Source organism: Mesocricetus auratus, unplaced genomic scaffold (genome assembly GCF_017639785.1).
Source record: "Mesocricetus auratus isolate SY011 unplaced genomic scaffold, BCM_Maur_2.0 Super-Scaffold_100014, whole genome shotgun sequence".
In the NCBI taxonomy this organism is placed as follows: Eukaryota; Metazoa; Chordata; class Mammalia; order Rodentia; family Cricetidae; genus Mesocricetus; species Mesocricetus auratus.
The window spans coordinates 57,356,591-57,372,959 of NW_024429197.1; the positions used below are offsets into that span (position 1 = coordinate 57,356,591).

The 16,369-nt window shown below is 41.8% G+C and overlaps 1 long non-coding RNA gene across 1 annotated transcript; it reads left to right on the forward strand.

Annotated features, from left to right (window-relative positions):
* The first annotated feature begins 1,204 nt into the window (after positions 1 to 1,204).
* Positions 1,205 to 7,766, forward strand: LOC110343117. The gene is made up of 3 exons (XR_002385315.1): positions 1,205 to 1,318; positions 5,438 to 5,729; positions 6,955 to 7,766. It is a non-coding gene; the product is annotated as an uncharacterized LOC110343117 (long non-coding RNA).
* Positions 7,767 to 16,369: the final 8,603 nt, after the last annotated feature.

The following is a 16,369-nucleotide window of genomic DNA, read 5'->3' on the forward strand; positions in this document are numbered from 1 at the left end:
GTTGAGGTTCCAAATCCCCCTTTGCTAGGTATCTTGGCTATGGTTACCTTCATAGATTACTGGGATTATCTACTGTGCTAGGTTTCTAACTCATCCTAGAGATGACCCCCACTGCCACAATTCCAGTTGTCCCACCCATTACTCTCTCCCTTCATCCTCCACCGACCTGATCTCTCCTCTTCTCATGATCAGCCCCATCTAGATCCCTCCCTCTCCCCCATTCACCTGTGATGTGTATTCTATTTCCCCTTCACTATGAGATTCATGTACACCAGATACCCCACCCCCAGCCCCTTCAACACTCCCTGTTACTCAGCCTCTTTGGGTCTGTGAATTGTAGCATGGTTCTCCTTTACAGCTTTTGCCCAAGTATCTTTACTTGCAGGTGTTTATTGCAAAGTGTCATTGGTCTAGTTTGAGGCCTCTGATTTCTGCTACACTATGGATGCTGGGTTCTCACCCGGACTCCTTTTGGTTATCCTGTTGTTGCCCTGTGTCATGGAGATCCTGCAGCTTTGGGTCTGCAGAACCAGGCCCTTCATGTGCTTCAGCAGATCATAGATGGGATAGATGTTTGGGCTGGCCAATGAATGTATGACCCTGGTTCTCAGTCTTGGTAGTTTCTGGGATGGTCAACCTTCCAGCTCACTACTGTCCTCACCACCGGCGTCAGCTCTGTCACACTGCCCTTTCTAGTTCATCCTTCTTAGCCATGGGTGAGTGGTGGGGGACAATTCTCCGCTTTCATGCCTTCAGGGTCAGCTCTCCCACACCTGGGTCATCAGCTCTACCATGTTGCCTGGTGAGGTGCAGGGGCCACTCTCCTGACTGCTGTAGCTGGTAAGGAGCAGGAACAGCTCTCCCACTCTTATGGCCTCAGGACCACCTCTCCCACCTGCTGCAGGTAGTGAGGGGCAAGAAGGGGGGAGCAGTGGGAGGGCATCCCTCCCATGCCCACACCACAATATGGCAGATGGGGGCAAGACCAGCCCTCCAGGGCTCGTGATCTTAGCTGGTTCACCCATACCTTTGTTTATAAGGTCAGCTCTGCTGTGCTGCCCCGGAGAGCTGCAGGATCCACTTTCCCGAGTGCTGCAGCTGGTAAGGGGAGGGAGGGTCAGCTCCCTTTCCCACCACAGGTGGCAGGGGTAAGGGGATGAGGGTATCTTTCCCTTATCCTCACCACCACAGGGGGTGTGGTCAGCTATCCCACGCTCACATCCTGGGGGCCAGCTCACCTACATCTCCACCAACGGGATCAGCTCTACTGTGCTGCCCAGGCGAGGAGCAGGATATGATTTCTTGAATTCTGTAGCAGGTAGGGGAGAGGGTTGGCTCCTCATCTGTTGCAGGCAGCAAGGAATGAGGGGCTAAGGGGAGGTGTCTCTCCCCCACCCACTCTGTAGTATGACAGAAGGACAGCGGGGACAGCTCTCCCATGCTCACAGCTTTGGGGTTGGTTCACACACTCATCTGCCAACAGGGTCTTCTCTACGGTGCTGTCCAAGTGAGGTACAGGGCCTACTCTCCAGAGTGCTACAGCAGGGACAGCTTGTCCACCTGCCTCAGGCATAGAAGGGTTGGGGTAGGAGGACATCCCTTCTCTGCCCATGTTGCCATATGGCAGATGAGGGGCAGGGCCAGATTTCTCATGCTTATGTTCTCAGGTGGACTCACCTGTGGTGCCCCAGTTATCAGGGTCAGCTCAGCTGTGCTGCCCAGACAAGGTGCAGGGCCCGCTTTCCCAAGTGTTGCATCTGGTAAACGGGAGGATCGGCTCTGTTGCCAGCTAAGGCCTTAGGGTTGAGAAGGGAGAATATCTTTCCTTCACTCCCTCCACCACGCCACACATGAGGGTGGTGGTACCAATTATGCCTCTCTGACACCCTCAGGGCTGGCTCCCCTCCACCCCTGTCTACAGGGGCAACTCTATTGTGGTGCCCAGGCAAGGCATAGGGCCTGTTCTTCCGGAGTGCTGCAACTGGTGAGGGGTTGGGTCGGGTCCCCCACCTGCTACAGCTGGAGAGGGGCAAGTGGAGTAGGGCATCTTTCCCTCACCCATGCCACCACATAGCATTCGAAGGGATTGGGATCTGTTCTCCCCTTCTCATGTCCTCAGGGTCAGCTCTGTTGTGCTGCCCAGATGAGGTGTAGGACACTATTTCCTGAGTGCTTCAGCAAATGAGGGGCAGAACTAATTCTCCATAGTATTATAGCCAGTGAGGGGCGGGGCCAATTCTGTACAGCCCTATCCTCTCAGCCTTTGGTGGTATCACGAGCCATGGACAACAACACAGACTTAGACTACAACAAAGCAATGAACTCAGACATGGGCCCTAGCAGCAGCCCAGACCCAAATATCATCATGGTCCTAGGTGGCGATGTTGCTGCCTACTTCAACCCATTCTTCATTCCTTTCACCTCTTCAGATATGACTCTGCCCACAGGACATGATCTATTCTGTCTCTCTCTCTCTCTCCCATACTACACTATACAGTTGCTGAACATAGTAGTGCCTGTCTGCCTGGCCCTGCAAAGTATGAGGTGGGCCCATGTTTTCTTCTCGGAGCTGGGGGCAAACCACTCCAGGCATGTATGTGGGTCTCTCTCTCTCTCTCTCTCTCTGTCTCTCTCTCTCTCTCTCTCTCTCTCTCTCTCTCTCTCTCTCTCTCTCTCTCTATCTCTATCTCTCTCTCTCTCTCTGCATGTGGGTCTCTTTGTCCTGCTCCGTCCCATGGTGCTGGGTAGGCCCATGCTTGCTTATCACAAAGTGGTCATAATAGTGCACAACTGCCAGGTCCTAGGCTCCTGTTTGGTAGAGTGGCTGGAGTCATCTGGTGGGCCGGTTGATTTTCTCAAAGAACCAACTCTTTGTTTCATTGATTCTTTGTATTGTTCTCTTTGCTTCTGTTTTATTGATTTCAGCCGATCAGTTTGATTATTTTCTGCCTTCTACTCCTCTTGGGTGTGCTTGCTTCTTTTTGTTCTAGAGCTTTCAGGTGTGCTGTTAAGTCCCTAGCATTAGATATCTCTAATTTCTTTATGAAGGTTCCACATGGAACCTTCTTCAAAACTGTCACAAAGCAAGTGTCAGCAGATTAAAGAAAATGAAACATTTCTCTGTTTAATTTCTTTTGGATGACCCTTGGTGAGAATGGGATATTGAAGTCTCCCACAATTAATGTATGAGGGTCCCTATGTGATTTAAGCCTTTGTAATATTTATTTTACAAAGGTGCTGTTGCATTTGAGGCATAAATGCTAAGAATTGCAGTGTCCTCTTGGTTTATCTTTCCTTAGATGAGCATGAAATGTCCTTCTTCATTTTTTTTGTTTGGAAGTCTATTTTGCCAGATATTAGAAGAGATACACCAGCTTGCTTCTTAGAACCATTTGCTTGGAAAATCTTTTTCCAATCGTTTAATCTGAGGTAGTGTTTGTGTTTCAAGTTGAGGTGTGTTTCTTGAATGCAGTACAAGGATGAATCATCACGTTTTCATTTTCATTCTGTTAGTCTGTGTCATTTTATTCAGGAGTTGAATCCATTGACATTAAGATCAATGACTGTTTATTTCTATTATTTTGTTGCTGTTGGTGGTATTTCATGTGTGTGTTTCCCTTCTTGGGGTTTTGCTTGTTTGAGGTTATTTATTGCTTGTGTTTTCTTCTTGTAAGTTGCCGGGCTGGATTTGTGGAGAGATAGTGATTAAATTTGACTTTGTCATGATTTATCTTGTTTTCTCCATCTGTGGTAATTGAAAGTTTTGCTGGTATAGTAATCTGGGCTGACATCCAGGGACTCTTAGAGTCTGAAAGACATCTGTCCAGGTCCCTCTGCTTTTAGAGTCTCCATCAAGAAGTCAGATATAATTCTAATAGGTCTGCTTTTATATGTTACTTGACCTTTGTCCTTTGCAACTTTAATATTTTTTTTGTTCTGTATGTTTAGTGTTTTTGTTATCATGAGGCATGGAGACTTCTTTTTCTGGTCCAGTCTATTTGTTGTTCTGTAAGCTTCTTGTTTCTTCATAGACACATCCTTCTTTGGTTTAGAAATTTTTTCTCCTGTGATTTTGGTGAATATATCTTTGAGGGTTTTGAGCTCAGATACTCAGGATAAATACTGATCTACTGCCCAAGGCTCAATAGATTACCTAGGCCTCCTCACAAACACCCCCATTCAGGGGGTCTTGATCAGTCTCATGCTGGATTCCCAGGCTGATGCCTGGGATTCAAGAGTTAACCCTTGTCAGGCCAGCTGTTTCTGGGGGTTAAACCAGCTCAGTCTTAACCCCTTTGGTCATCAGTACTCCCTCTCTGTCACTGGATTTCTTGAGTTCAGCTCGGTGCTTAGTCGTGGGAGTCTGCCTCTGCTTCCATCAGCCACTGAATTAAGGTTCTGTTTCCCAGACTCTCTAGCCATGGGATTGTAGGCTGGCACTCCCCAGATCTATGTCTAAAATCCATGTATGAGAAAGTACATACATGTTTCTCTTTTTGTGACTGGGTTACCTCACTCAGGATGGTTTCTTCTAGTGCCATCCATTTGCCTGCAAATTTCAGGATTCCATTGGGTTTTTTCTGCTGAATGGTACTCCATTGTGTAATTGTACCACATTTTCTCTATCCACTCTCTGGTTGAGGGGCATCTAGGTTGCTTTCAAGTTCTGGCTATTACAAATAATGCTGCAATGAACATAGTGGAACAGGCATCCTTGTATGAATGGGCATCTTTTGGATATATGCCTAAGAGTGGAGTTGCTGGGTCTTGTGGTAGGTTTATTCCCATTTTTCTGAGGAATATCTATACTGATTTCCAAAGTGGCTGTACGAGTTGGCACTCCCACCAGCAGTGGAGGAGTGTTCCCCTTTCATAATGCTCATTTTTAACATAATTTCATACATGATTTTCTTCCCCTTAAAATGTTAGGCCTGTCAAAGTGAATGTCAGCAGGTCGGTGATAGGTATGGGTGGAAATAAAGTGCTGAGCACTTTCATGCAATATGTGGTGATATTCTGTGTTGAACTTTTTTATTTTCCAGTCATTTTAGTGTGGCCTACAATTAATACATGCCTAGCTGCTGTTAATTTTAAGGGCCAGGTTTCCTTTTGTCTATTTGTAGGACCTGTGGTCCTTATGCTGCTACTGGTAGACTTCGGGCAAATGAATTCTCTTAGTGTTTGACTAGAATTGAGGAAAAAGAAACTTTCTCTTGTTTGCAATCATACTGTTTCTTGTATTTCATTTCTTTGTTTCTGCTGTTATTACTGGGTAGTTAGGAGAAAATAAACAATAAGTCAAGTGTTTCCACACAGTTTTACTTTAAACTACCATGTAGTATTATATTCATTAAGTATACATTGCTTTGAAGGTGCTTACTAAATGAACAACAACAACAAATCAAGAAACCAAAAAGGATTGTTAATATTCTCATAGGTGACTCAACTTATGATTTTCTGGAGAGAGGAAATTCTTGTCTAAGCCACAGACCATACTGGAGCATGAAAGGCATGAACAGTTGACAGCAAAACCCCGAGACAGTCAAGAATGATCTTGTTATCGAACAGATCCAAAGGAGGAATGAATGACCAATGTCCTGAAGTAGTGTGCCATGGAAACTTCTGCATCTTGGAGGCTGCAGACAAGGATCAAAATATGCATATTTCAACCAGCAGAGAATTGGCTCTGAGCCTGATGAGGCTGATAGAGATTTTACAGCAATTCCAAAGTGAGTTTTCTTACAAACTAGAAACAAGGGAGATCAGTATTAACCCACTTGTTTACCTATCTAGAGGAGAATGAGGGTCATCATGCTGCTCTATCAATTTGATATTCTTGTCACTTTAACCTGTAACATAGGTTTGCTCATTGTGAGGCAGGATGGAGAGACAGAAAACTAAATAGGACATGGAAAGGGAAAGGAGTTAAGGAGTCTGTTTGAAGTCTCTTGCTAGCCAATAGTCAAGAATTCTCCCATAATTAACAACACTTACTATGACGTTGCTGGCAGAGAAACAATATTCCTTTTATACAGAGATGATTCAAATAGTGTTAAAGTAGCAGTGAATCATGCAGAATGATTTCCTCTAAGGTGCAAACGTACACTTTTATAGGAATCTCATAAGAAAATCCACGGTAAAAGGGAGGCCTTGACTCCTGTGTAACACTTATGACTCATGGTTATTTCCCCCCCATCAGATTACTATCCTTTCCAAGGTACCTCTTGAGTCACTATATAATTTTATTTATCACACACACACACACACACACACACACACACAGAGAGAGAGAGAGAGAGAGAGAGAGAGAGAGAGAGAGAGGCAGACACACACAGAATAAAATGGAAGAAAGTTTGAATAATCTTTTGATATGTAACTCGAGAGGCACCAAAATATGGTGTCTGACCACTGTCAGGACACTTAAGTATGAGAAACCCACATGTACCACACCACTTTATAAGCCTTACTTTCTTCCTGACTGCTTCTCCCTTTTCTAACTCATATACTTACGTCTGTATTACATTTTCTTTCTAATAAACTCCAACTCTGTTTCAAATTGCTTTGTTCAGAAATTCTCTTCTGTGTTATGGTCAATAATCTTCTCTTCACCTTTGTTAAGGTCTCTGAAAAGAGGCTGTAGCACATAGCAGGATGGAGGTACGTCTACAGGCAACCACCCTACAGCCATGATTCTCTCTGTCTCTGTGTATTCCCACATCATCATTATTATCACCGACACCCAAACACTTTATTAGCTGAGCTATCTCCCAAGCCCTCACTGTATGTATTTACTGATTAAAACAAACAAGCAAGCAAACAACCAACCAAGCAAACAAACAATACCAACAAAGCAACCAAAATTGTAGAGGTCTTTTCTGGCATAAACAGATACCACTCACATCATTTAAATTTATCCAGGGTAGCATGTTGAAGATGCCTCAATTTTTCTTTTAGGTACTGACTTGGAAGCCCTCTACTCAGTAGGATCTGTGGTACCAGAGCAAAAATAAAGACAAGAAGGTCAACAAACCCAACAACACAAGAATGGTTATGATAGTTACCTTAGAAAGCCAATTTTAGAAGCAAGGACTATACAACTCCACAGGACAACAGGGCTGTATATGGCTGCTTTCTGCTGTGGACAAGCAGCTGTTTCCAAGTTACTTCTCTCCATTCAGCAAAGTGTTCAACAATGTTACATGCCTATTCACTCTGTTAACTGTGGTATGTAAGTCTGGGATTTTCTTCCTACCCTGTCATTACTGTGACTCTATCCAGAATGGCTTCTAGTTATTTCTTTAGCTATGGCAGCATCAGAGTTCCCTTTCCTTCTTGTACTACCAGAAGAAGGTGAAAACTTCAGACTCGGTGAATCACTTTATTGGAACCTGGAATTTTATAATTTCTGCTCCAATTGGAATAGAAGTACATTCATTTGCCTGGATGCTTTTGGTTCTCAGGTCAATTTGGGCTGATTTTAAGCAATGGTGTTAATTACTTCTAGCAAGCATTAAAACTGGAGTCTGTATTTTTTTTAAGGATTCACTAATTTTCACCATTCACAGGAACCCTTTTGGGTTTTCTGAGTTTAATGTATACTTTTTTTTTTTGTTTTTATTGAGACAAGTTTCTGTGAGTAGCCCTAGCCATCCTTAAACTCACATTACAGACCAGGCTGGCCTCAAACTCAGATGTAAAGGACACCTTTAGGGCAATTTGGCAACTGTCGACATTCTTTAATTCCTATAGACTGCCGCTTTCACCACTAGGAACAAAGCAACCCCTTAACGCACAGGTTGATATGTCAGACAGCTAGTGAGAATGAGTGGCTTTACTCTTAATGGGAGATTTTATTCTGTGTAGTCCATCCTATCTGACAAGCATTGGGCTAAATCCCCACAGAAATCATATCCTTTAACCCTCATAGAAATCTGCTGAGGTAGATCCTATCATTAATTCCATGTCTTCTGCTCAAGTAACTAAGTGTTACAGAAGTTCAAGACCTCGTCAAGGGTCACTGGGCTCGGCAGTCAGGGTGTGAATTCAGACAGCAAGGTTCTGCAGCCAGGGTTCCTCACTGCTATAGTTTGTATTCTACCACTTCACTGTTTAAGGCTCCTACCAAACGCATCAGGTCTCAGCTCTCGCGCGTGATGATTAAGTGTAAAAGGGTGTGTTAACATTAACCTAAATAAGAACCTCTTCATGGGTGGGTGATTTTGAAGCACATTTTAGAGAAATAAATGCTTCCAAGGCTGGTCTGTATTTTGCTTGCCAGTCCTTCATTTTTCCTTATCACCCAGCTCCACATGATTAACTTGAAGTCAAAAGTCCTTCGGTGAAGCCTGTCCTCAATCTCTGGGCTGGCTCAGTTTCAAAGCTCCCCAGGGCTGCCTGCAGCTGGCAGATGGCTATCTTCCTTCTGACTTGGCTGCACTGGGGCTGATCCTGAATTTAGGATTTTTGAAGCAAATGAAAAATATGGTTCTTTTTTTCTTGTCCTAAGTACAGAGACTCTCAAATTCTTTAGTTAACTTAGGAGAAAAGGAGAGAGAGAAGGGGGGGAGGATATTTCTTCTTTATTTTTATTTAAATTAGAAACAAACTTGCTTCACATGTCAATCCCAGATCCCTCTCCCTCCCCTCCTCCTCCACCCCCCAGGCTCCCCAGCCCCTAACCCAATCCCCACTCTGTTACCCAGGGAGGGTGAGGCCCTCTAAGGAGCATATCCAGAGTCTGTCATTTTGTTCAGGTCAGGGCCTAGGCCCTCCCCCAAGAGTTTAGGCTGAGAGAGCATCCCTCCTTGTGCGATGGGTACCCAAATTCCATTTGTATGCCAGGGAAAAATACTGAGGGGAGAAGATATTTTGAAGGACATCTTTTTAATAGAGTACATTTAATTCCCCCTGTGAATTTTCTCACCAATCTGAAAAAGTGGTCATTTCAACATTATTTATTTCCTGTGTCCTAAAAGTATTTCAAAATGGAGTAAGAGATGATCAACATTGACATGTAATATTATTTCACAGCCACTTGATGTGTTATGTGCTCAATTTATCAATGGCTTCATATTTTGCACACTTAGCTCCTTAAAATATTGTGTCCCTATTTTATGTATATGGGTATTTTGCCTGTATTTCTGCTGTTACCATGTGCATGCCTTATGCTCATGGAGACCAGAAGAGGGCATTGGGTACCTAGGAATTGGAATTACATAAGGTTTTCCGAATTTCAATGTGGGCGTTGAGAGTTGAACCCAGGTCCTCTGGAAGTTATGTGGTTAACAGTTGGGGCACTTCACCCGACCAGACAGTTTCCCAGAGTGTTCATAGTTCATACATTTCCTGGTATTCTTTGGATAAAAATTAAATAAAGATCTAGTTGTATACGGCACCCCTAAAATGTCTGCTTTTTGTTATGTATGAAAGCAATTATTAGAAATGAAATTGAGGGCTGGGATGATGACTCTGTTAGTAAATTACCTGTTGTACTATATCATAGGTCTTGTGTTGGGATCCCTAGAACTCCTGTAAGAAGCTAGGTTTGGCAGAGCATGCCTATAATACCAGAGTGGAGAAGCAGAAAATAATAGATTCTTGGGGATTGTTGGCCAGTCAGTCTAGCCAGGCAGGCAACTTCCAGACCCTGTATCAAAAGAAATACAGTTATAATGTTAGCTCAAGAATACACCTGACATTGATTTCTGGCCTCCACAGTCACTTGCACACACACAAATGCCCACTTGGGTGTTCTCTCTCTCTCTCTCTCTCTCTCTCTCTCTCTCTCTCTCTCTCTCTCTCTCTCTCTCTCTCTCTCTCTCTCAGAAAAGTTGATGATTATAGTAGATGTTGTGATTCTCCAGAAAATAATTGCTCTTGGTAGAAGAAAACAACAAAGAGAGAACTAGGAAAGAATTACAGTGATAACATAAAGCTCTGTGTACTGTGCACCCTCTAAGCCTGGTTCTGTGTTATGGGATTGTGTGCATAACGCAGGTGCAGCCTGCATCAGAATTTGACCTGAGCTCTGGGCCTTGAGCCCTGAATTTAGTGGAATGTCTCTCATACAAGATTACAAAATTATTCATAGAAGTAAATCTTTATTTAGAATGAGAAATAATTTGCTGCACTTTGGAGGTTTGATAACCCTTCTCAAACAATTAGCTTCATAAAAACCACACGAAAGAGTGGTTTTAAAATTAACTCTTTGACACATTTGTTTTCTTTATCCTTTTTCTGTGCATGAGGCTCTGATGGTCTTTTCATTTGAAATGATGTAGTAAATGTGGGGACATGCCTAGAATGAGCCTTTAAGCAAGGGGTATCATTTTGATATACCGGGTTTATGAATAGATTGAGGGCACCTCAAGGAAGAGGGTGACTGTGCTATTGATTTTCAGCAGCGAGAAGAGACTGACATTGAAAATCACTAAACATGTTTGTTGAATAGAGGACTAATTAAGCAATGGATAGGGTTTCATTAAAAGATAATATGGTTTAGCTAAGAAATCATGACTTCAAATGTTGCTGATAATGCTGCACAGGTTTCTCTCTTGTTCAAAGTGTTTGAATGCAGAGGGAATTTTAATGACATTACCTCCTTCACACTCAGCTCCTTCTACCCCTCATCAGTCAATACTTGGTGGTTAAGCCAGACCCTGACCTGGATGTGCTATGTGGCTCTATATTCGTCTTTTATGGATGATGAGAATAAATAATGTGTACAAGGTTCTGGCCTTTCACAAGGTGATTTGGCAGGAAAAATGCTGTAGAATGCTCTATTCTCACGACACCTATTCCAATCTAGCTACCAAAATGACCTCCTCACATCAGCTGAATGGTCTTTTCAAATGACCATTTGCATGTGTTTTCACCGAACCCTTGCAGAATCTATTCCTGCAATGCAGAAAATGAAGGAAAATAAAAAGAAAATGCACTTTGTAAGGTAAAGCATTCTCTTTTTCCTTTTAAATAAAATGAGCTGGGAAGAGGCAGAGAACTTTTATGATTCAGTGATGGCCAAGATATGATGCTCTTCAGCTCACAAATCAAAAAGCCTCAAGCTGCAAAAGCTTCAATTTTGAAGAGAACAGCTCAGGGCCAGGCAAAATGTCATCCTTTTTATAGGTTCAACAAAATTCTTCTGTTTTTCATCTTGCAACACAGGCATTAGATCAGCTCTTCAAGTCCCTGGGATGTCTGGAATACTGACTTGTATGCACTTTCTAAAACATAGGGTCAAGCGCGAATAAATGCTACAGAAAAAAGAGAAAATAACACAAGAGAGAGACCCAAAATGGCTGAGTAGAATCTTGACTGAAGGCATGTCATGAGGAGTTCTTTAGAGTCACATAAATGCCTCCCAGAGCTTGTCACCATGTGCATTCACACTAATGAGAGGGACTGACTTAGAACACCGCAGGGGCTGAGGAGATCATCATGGGACAGTCCTCTCGGGCCAACATTTAAAATTATACTGGGGGATAAACTGACTGTATGGGTCTATTACCGAGAACAAAATGCGTCAAAGAGAAAGAACACTTTGAACTCAACACAACTTATTGTATGTCATGTTTCTGATCCTTATGATGACAGTTGACAGTCTGATACATTGAAAGGAAGTTTAAAGCACTCTCTTTTAGTAGTTAATGACCTAGGAGATTAGAACATTTCCTCTTCTTAAATTTTTCATTGTGAAGCTTTGCTATTTCCTTCAAAATAAAACTTAATTAAACACAATTATTTACTGTCTAGGAAAGGAATATTATAATATCTGATACAGATACACCATGATTCAATTGTTTATGTATTTATTCACTCGAATTTCTATGCTGACAGATCAAAGCTAACAAGGAATGAAATCTAGCCTGGAATAGTGGTATATGACTTTAATTCCAGCACTCAGTAGGCAGAAGCATATGGATCTTATGACATTCAGGACAGCCTGGTCTACATAGCAAGTTCAAAGGTTTCTAGGATTACAGAGTGAGACTCTGTCAAAACAATAACAACAACAACAACAACAACAGCAAAAGAATAACATTTAAGCTGGGACACACTGCAATTTAGTCAAGATAGTGCAACTAAGAAATATTTGTGGCAACCAACTCAGAATTCTGTTAATGCGTCATGGGTAGGCTAGAAAAAGTGGATTTTCTTTGACTTGATGCGGCCATTCTTGTGAAAGGGTTCACTGGGTCCTTTTAACTACAGAGAAGGAAAATGCTCAGACCAGGTCAGAGGGTTGATCATAGGGCCATTCGTGTGGGGCTGATGCCAAAGGAAGTAGGAAGTGATGGAATGTCAGGCTCAGTCTAGAAATTCCTATGAACTTTGAACTTTATACAGAAACCTTTTAGATCAGAGTAAATGTGTGAATAAAGTGAAATTTAGAAAAGTTGATTTCGTTATTAGAATTTTCCAGGCATTGGTTTTTAAGTGTCTGAACTAAGACATTTTATTAGTTAAGCTGAGAATGGACAGGATTAAAAAATATTAAGATGTCCCAGAACTCTTAACTTTTCAGGTTTCACAAAGTACTACAAAATGTTCAAGTGAAGAAATGACAGCATGATTAACATTTTATGGTCTGGTAGCTATCATTTATCTGTTCCTTGAACCAAAAGAATATTGAAATTTTCTCACTAGATTCACTTTGGACATATGTCAGACCTCAATCCCCTTTTTGCTAACAGCATTATTAAGACATTTGCCAAGACAAGTTTATCAGAATGCCTTATATTTAAAGTTCAATAATTCCTTTTCTAGGTTAAGAGGTTTAAGGGAAAAGGAGAACAAGAGGGATAGAAAGAAATAGAACACGAAATGTAGGTAGAGAGGTTAGGAGGGAGGAACGGAGGGAGATCGAGAAACAGAGATAGAGAGAGTCCTCTAATCTTTTCTACCTCCCCACTCACCAACCCTACTCTGAGCTCACTGTTTTAAAGGCTTATATGGCACTGCTTTCCACTTAATGGAAACATAATCATTTTTTTCTTTTAAACAGTTTTATTGTTTAAAAGACTAGATGTATTTATGAAGAACAATGCGGTCACTTGATACATGCAATCTGTAATGTTAAATCAGGGTAATGAGCATATTTTGTGTTAGGAATCCTCAAACCTCTATCTTGTCAATATTTTGTGGTGTATGATAAAAAGGGAAACATAATTCTTTAGGATTCCAGGAGCACTAAATGGAGTTTAGCATTGTATTATGCTTGTACTCTTTGCTGTCAATTAAATCAAATATCACTTATGATTAGTCCTGAATTGTTTATTTAGATCAGGCCCTGCTGCCGAAATTGTGAATGATGCTCATACTCTCTAAAGGATTATAATCACCTGAAATACATACTAAAAGCAATTCTGAGATAAATACATTCATACACGAGTAGACACATCATAATACTAGAACATCAACTTTGTCTTCTAGTACTGAAGGTTGCTGTTTAGGTAGATAGAGGTGAAGATCCCAGGCACCTTTGCTTTGGAGACAAGCCTGAAGTGGGGCCATGTGAGCAAGTGGTTCATTAAGTGATGAGTGCAGGAGACAAGGAGGGTGTTGAGTGTTGACCCTGTGGGAGTGTCTCGGGCACTCATTATATCTCAACGTGAATTCCACTCAAGGCACAGTTAACAGTTATTGGGTAAAAGTCAGCACAGTGTGGACCAGGGAATACAGGAAAAGGAAGGACAAAGGACACTAAGGTTAATTGATAAAGTCTCAATGAGAAATTATTTTATATTTACCTAAACTTATATACAATACACACACACACACATGCATGCGTGCAGGTGTGTGCACATGCACACAACTCCCACACAGGGGTGCATGTGCGTGCACACACACACACACGCACACACACTGTTAAGTCACTTGGGTTGGCAATGCTCTCCACAAGCACTATAGACTACCCAAATCCCCAGTACTAGGCATGAGAAATCACCATTCAAATGGTTGGTCAGGGTAGTTCAAATGACTCCTTAAACAATATAGATTATCAGTGGAACTTCTGGTTGCCTCTCAGGCATTGAGGCTATGTTCCTATTAGTAGAAACAACATACATGTCGGACAGAGACAGGATTTAAAAGACTCAAACTTAATATGACCCGAAAGCCTCTTTCCTTCAGTTTAGCTTTCATAGTTCCAGAAAATACTATGCAAGCTCCCAAGAGAGAGAAGCAATTAAACAGTCCAATACAGCTTAAAGACCTGTGAACCATGACAATTACAAGCATGGCAAGATATAAATGAAAGTTTAGTAAGTGGCACTCACATGTTGGTGTCAGCCAACAGATGTCTAATTGTTCCTTGGACCAATTAACAAGAGGGAAATCTTGTGTTGTACGGAAACTTTGCTTTCCAGGGCTAGTGAAGTCATGGACCTTAGAAAAAATCTACTAGCTCAATTTTGCTAGTCGAGCATAATTCCTTACTACATTCAAAATCTTAGCCTTCTACTCACAGTTAAGCTTCCATTCCTCATCAAAGAAGCCTCTCTTTAGAATAAATGGAAATCATCACAACTGGATGCAAAACATAAATCAATGGGTTGGAAGCTCAGTCCAAGCTACGTCAAAGCTCTTGTGATGAGGCTCAGGAAACATGGAGGAAGAGAGTATGTGAAGATTCTAAGAGCCAGAGCACCAGAAAGTCTGCTCTGAGAAATTGTTTCATAAACAATACTGAACAACGGCAACATCAGCAAGCATGTTAATATGGAAGGTGGAAATTTCACTGGAGTTCTATGTCTTGACTAAGAACTATAGTCAAGTAATGACTGTTGGGAAGAAGGAGAGCTAGCCTCTCCCAGGGATGAGTCCCTTATTGGATGGCCAATGTAGAATCAATCTTGAAATCATATATACACCTCTCACACAGATAGACTCAGCAGGTTGTATTTATAGGTATTTATGCATATATATGTGCATATGCAACAATCATAATAAAGGAAAATAGAGGCTATGAACTTGAGATGGTGGTTCATGGGAGACGGTAGGAGGAGGGTTGTTTGGAGGGCTTGAAGGAAGGAAAAGGATGGTGAAAAGTGATGCAATTCTGTTTCAATGAAACATATTAAAACAAAGGTGACCTATTACACACAATTCATTGCACTTCTAATTAGCACTGTGTGATGCATTGTATACACATGACAATCAGGAAGATTTGATTAAGGGTTAATATTAATTCCTTAGCAGGATGTTTGGTGCTAAGAAATTTTTGTCTCTTCTACCTACTTATAGGTTACATGACCTTGGATAATTCACTCTCTGAATCTGAATTTCCTTGTGACTTGCCATTTGTAGGGTCATTGCAACAACTAATCAGCTGTTTTTTACAGAAATTGCCAATATAGTGCCTTGAGTCATGTTCAGGCATGGACATACTTCTTTTATGTTTTCCATGAAGATTTTGTGTACTGCTGGTGAATGAACTTAGTAAAACTAAAGGCATATGAGAAGTCCATCTGGAGAACAGAATTTGGTTAGCACAGCATTTGGCAAGATGTTTTTTCTTTCTTTCTTTTTTTTTTTTTTGTTGCACCTAGAATAATGGAAAAGTCCATGGAGCTTACTTGTACTTTGAATTTTCAATTTTAATCAAATACAGCTATAGCCAGATACAGATTCACTTTGTATGCTAGAACAATCATATGTAATTCTCTTCCCTTGCTTTCATCGAGATAGCTTCCTCATCATTTTTACTGACTGCCAGGTGATGTCTAATTTTTAAAAATTAATTCATGTTCTATCTAAGCCAGTTCAACTTGCCAAAGAAAATAAGGTGCATATTGTAGTTGAATAAATATATATTACATAAAAGCTTTATGCTGAATGTTTTAAAAAGTCCTCTTTTAACACAAATTGAGTTTTCTTCTGAAGGAGATCCATGTGTACCTCTTAGAGTCCTCCTCTTAGAGGGTACGGGATGGGGGGATGGGAACATGAGGGATCAGGGTGGTTGAATTCTGAGTGACACAGCATTGGAGAGTGATGAAGGAGCTATCTTGATAGAGGGGGACATTGTGAGTTTAGGGAGAAACCTGGTGCCACAGAGGCTCCTGAATATCCACAGGGATGATTCCAGCCAGCTAAGACTCCTAGCAATAGTGGAAAGGGCGCCTAAACTGGCCTTCCCCTGTAATCAGATTGGTGGCTTCCCTAGTTGTCATCACAAAACCTTCATTTGGTACCTGATGGAAACAGACACAGAGATCCACAGCCAAACACTGAGTTGATCTCTGGGAATCCAGTTCAAGAGAGGGTGGAGGAATTGTATGAGCAGGGCAGGGGAGGGGGGTCAAGATCATGATGGCGAAACCTGCAGAGACAACTGATCTGAGCTTATGGGAGCTCATGGACTCTG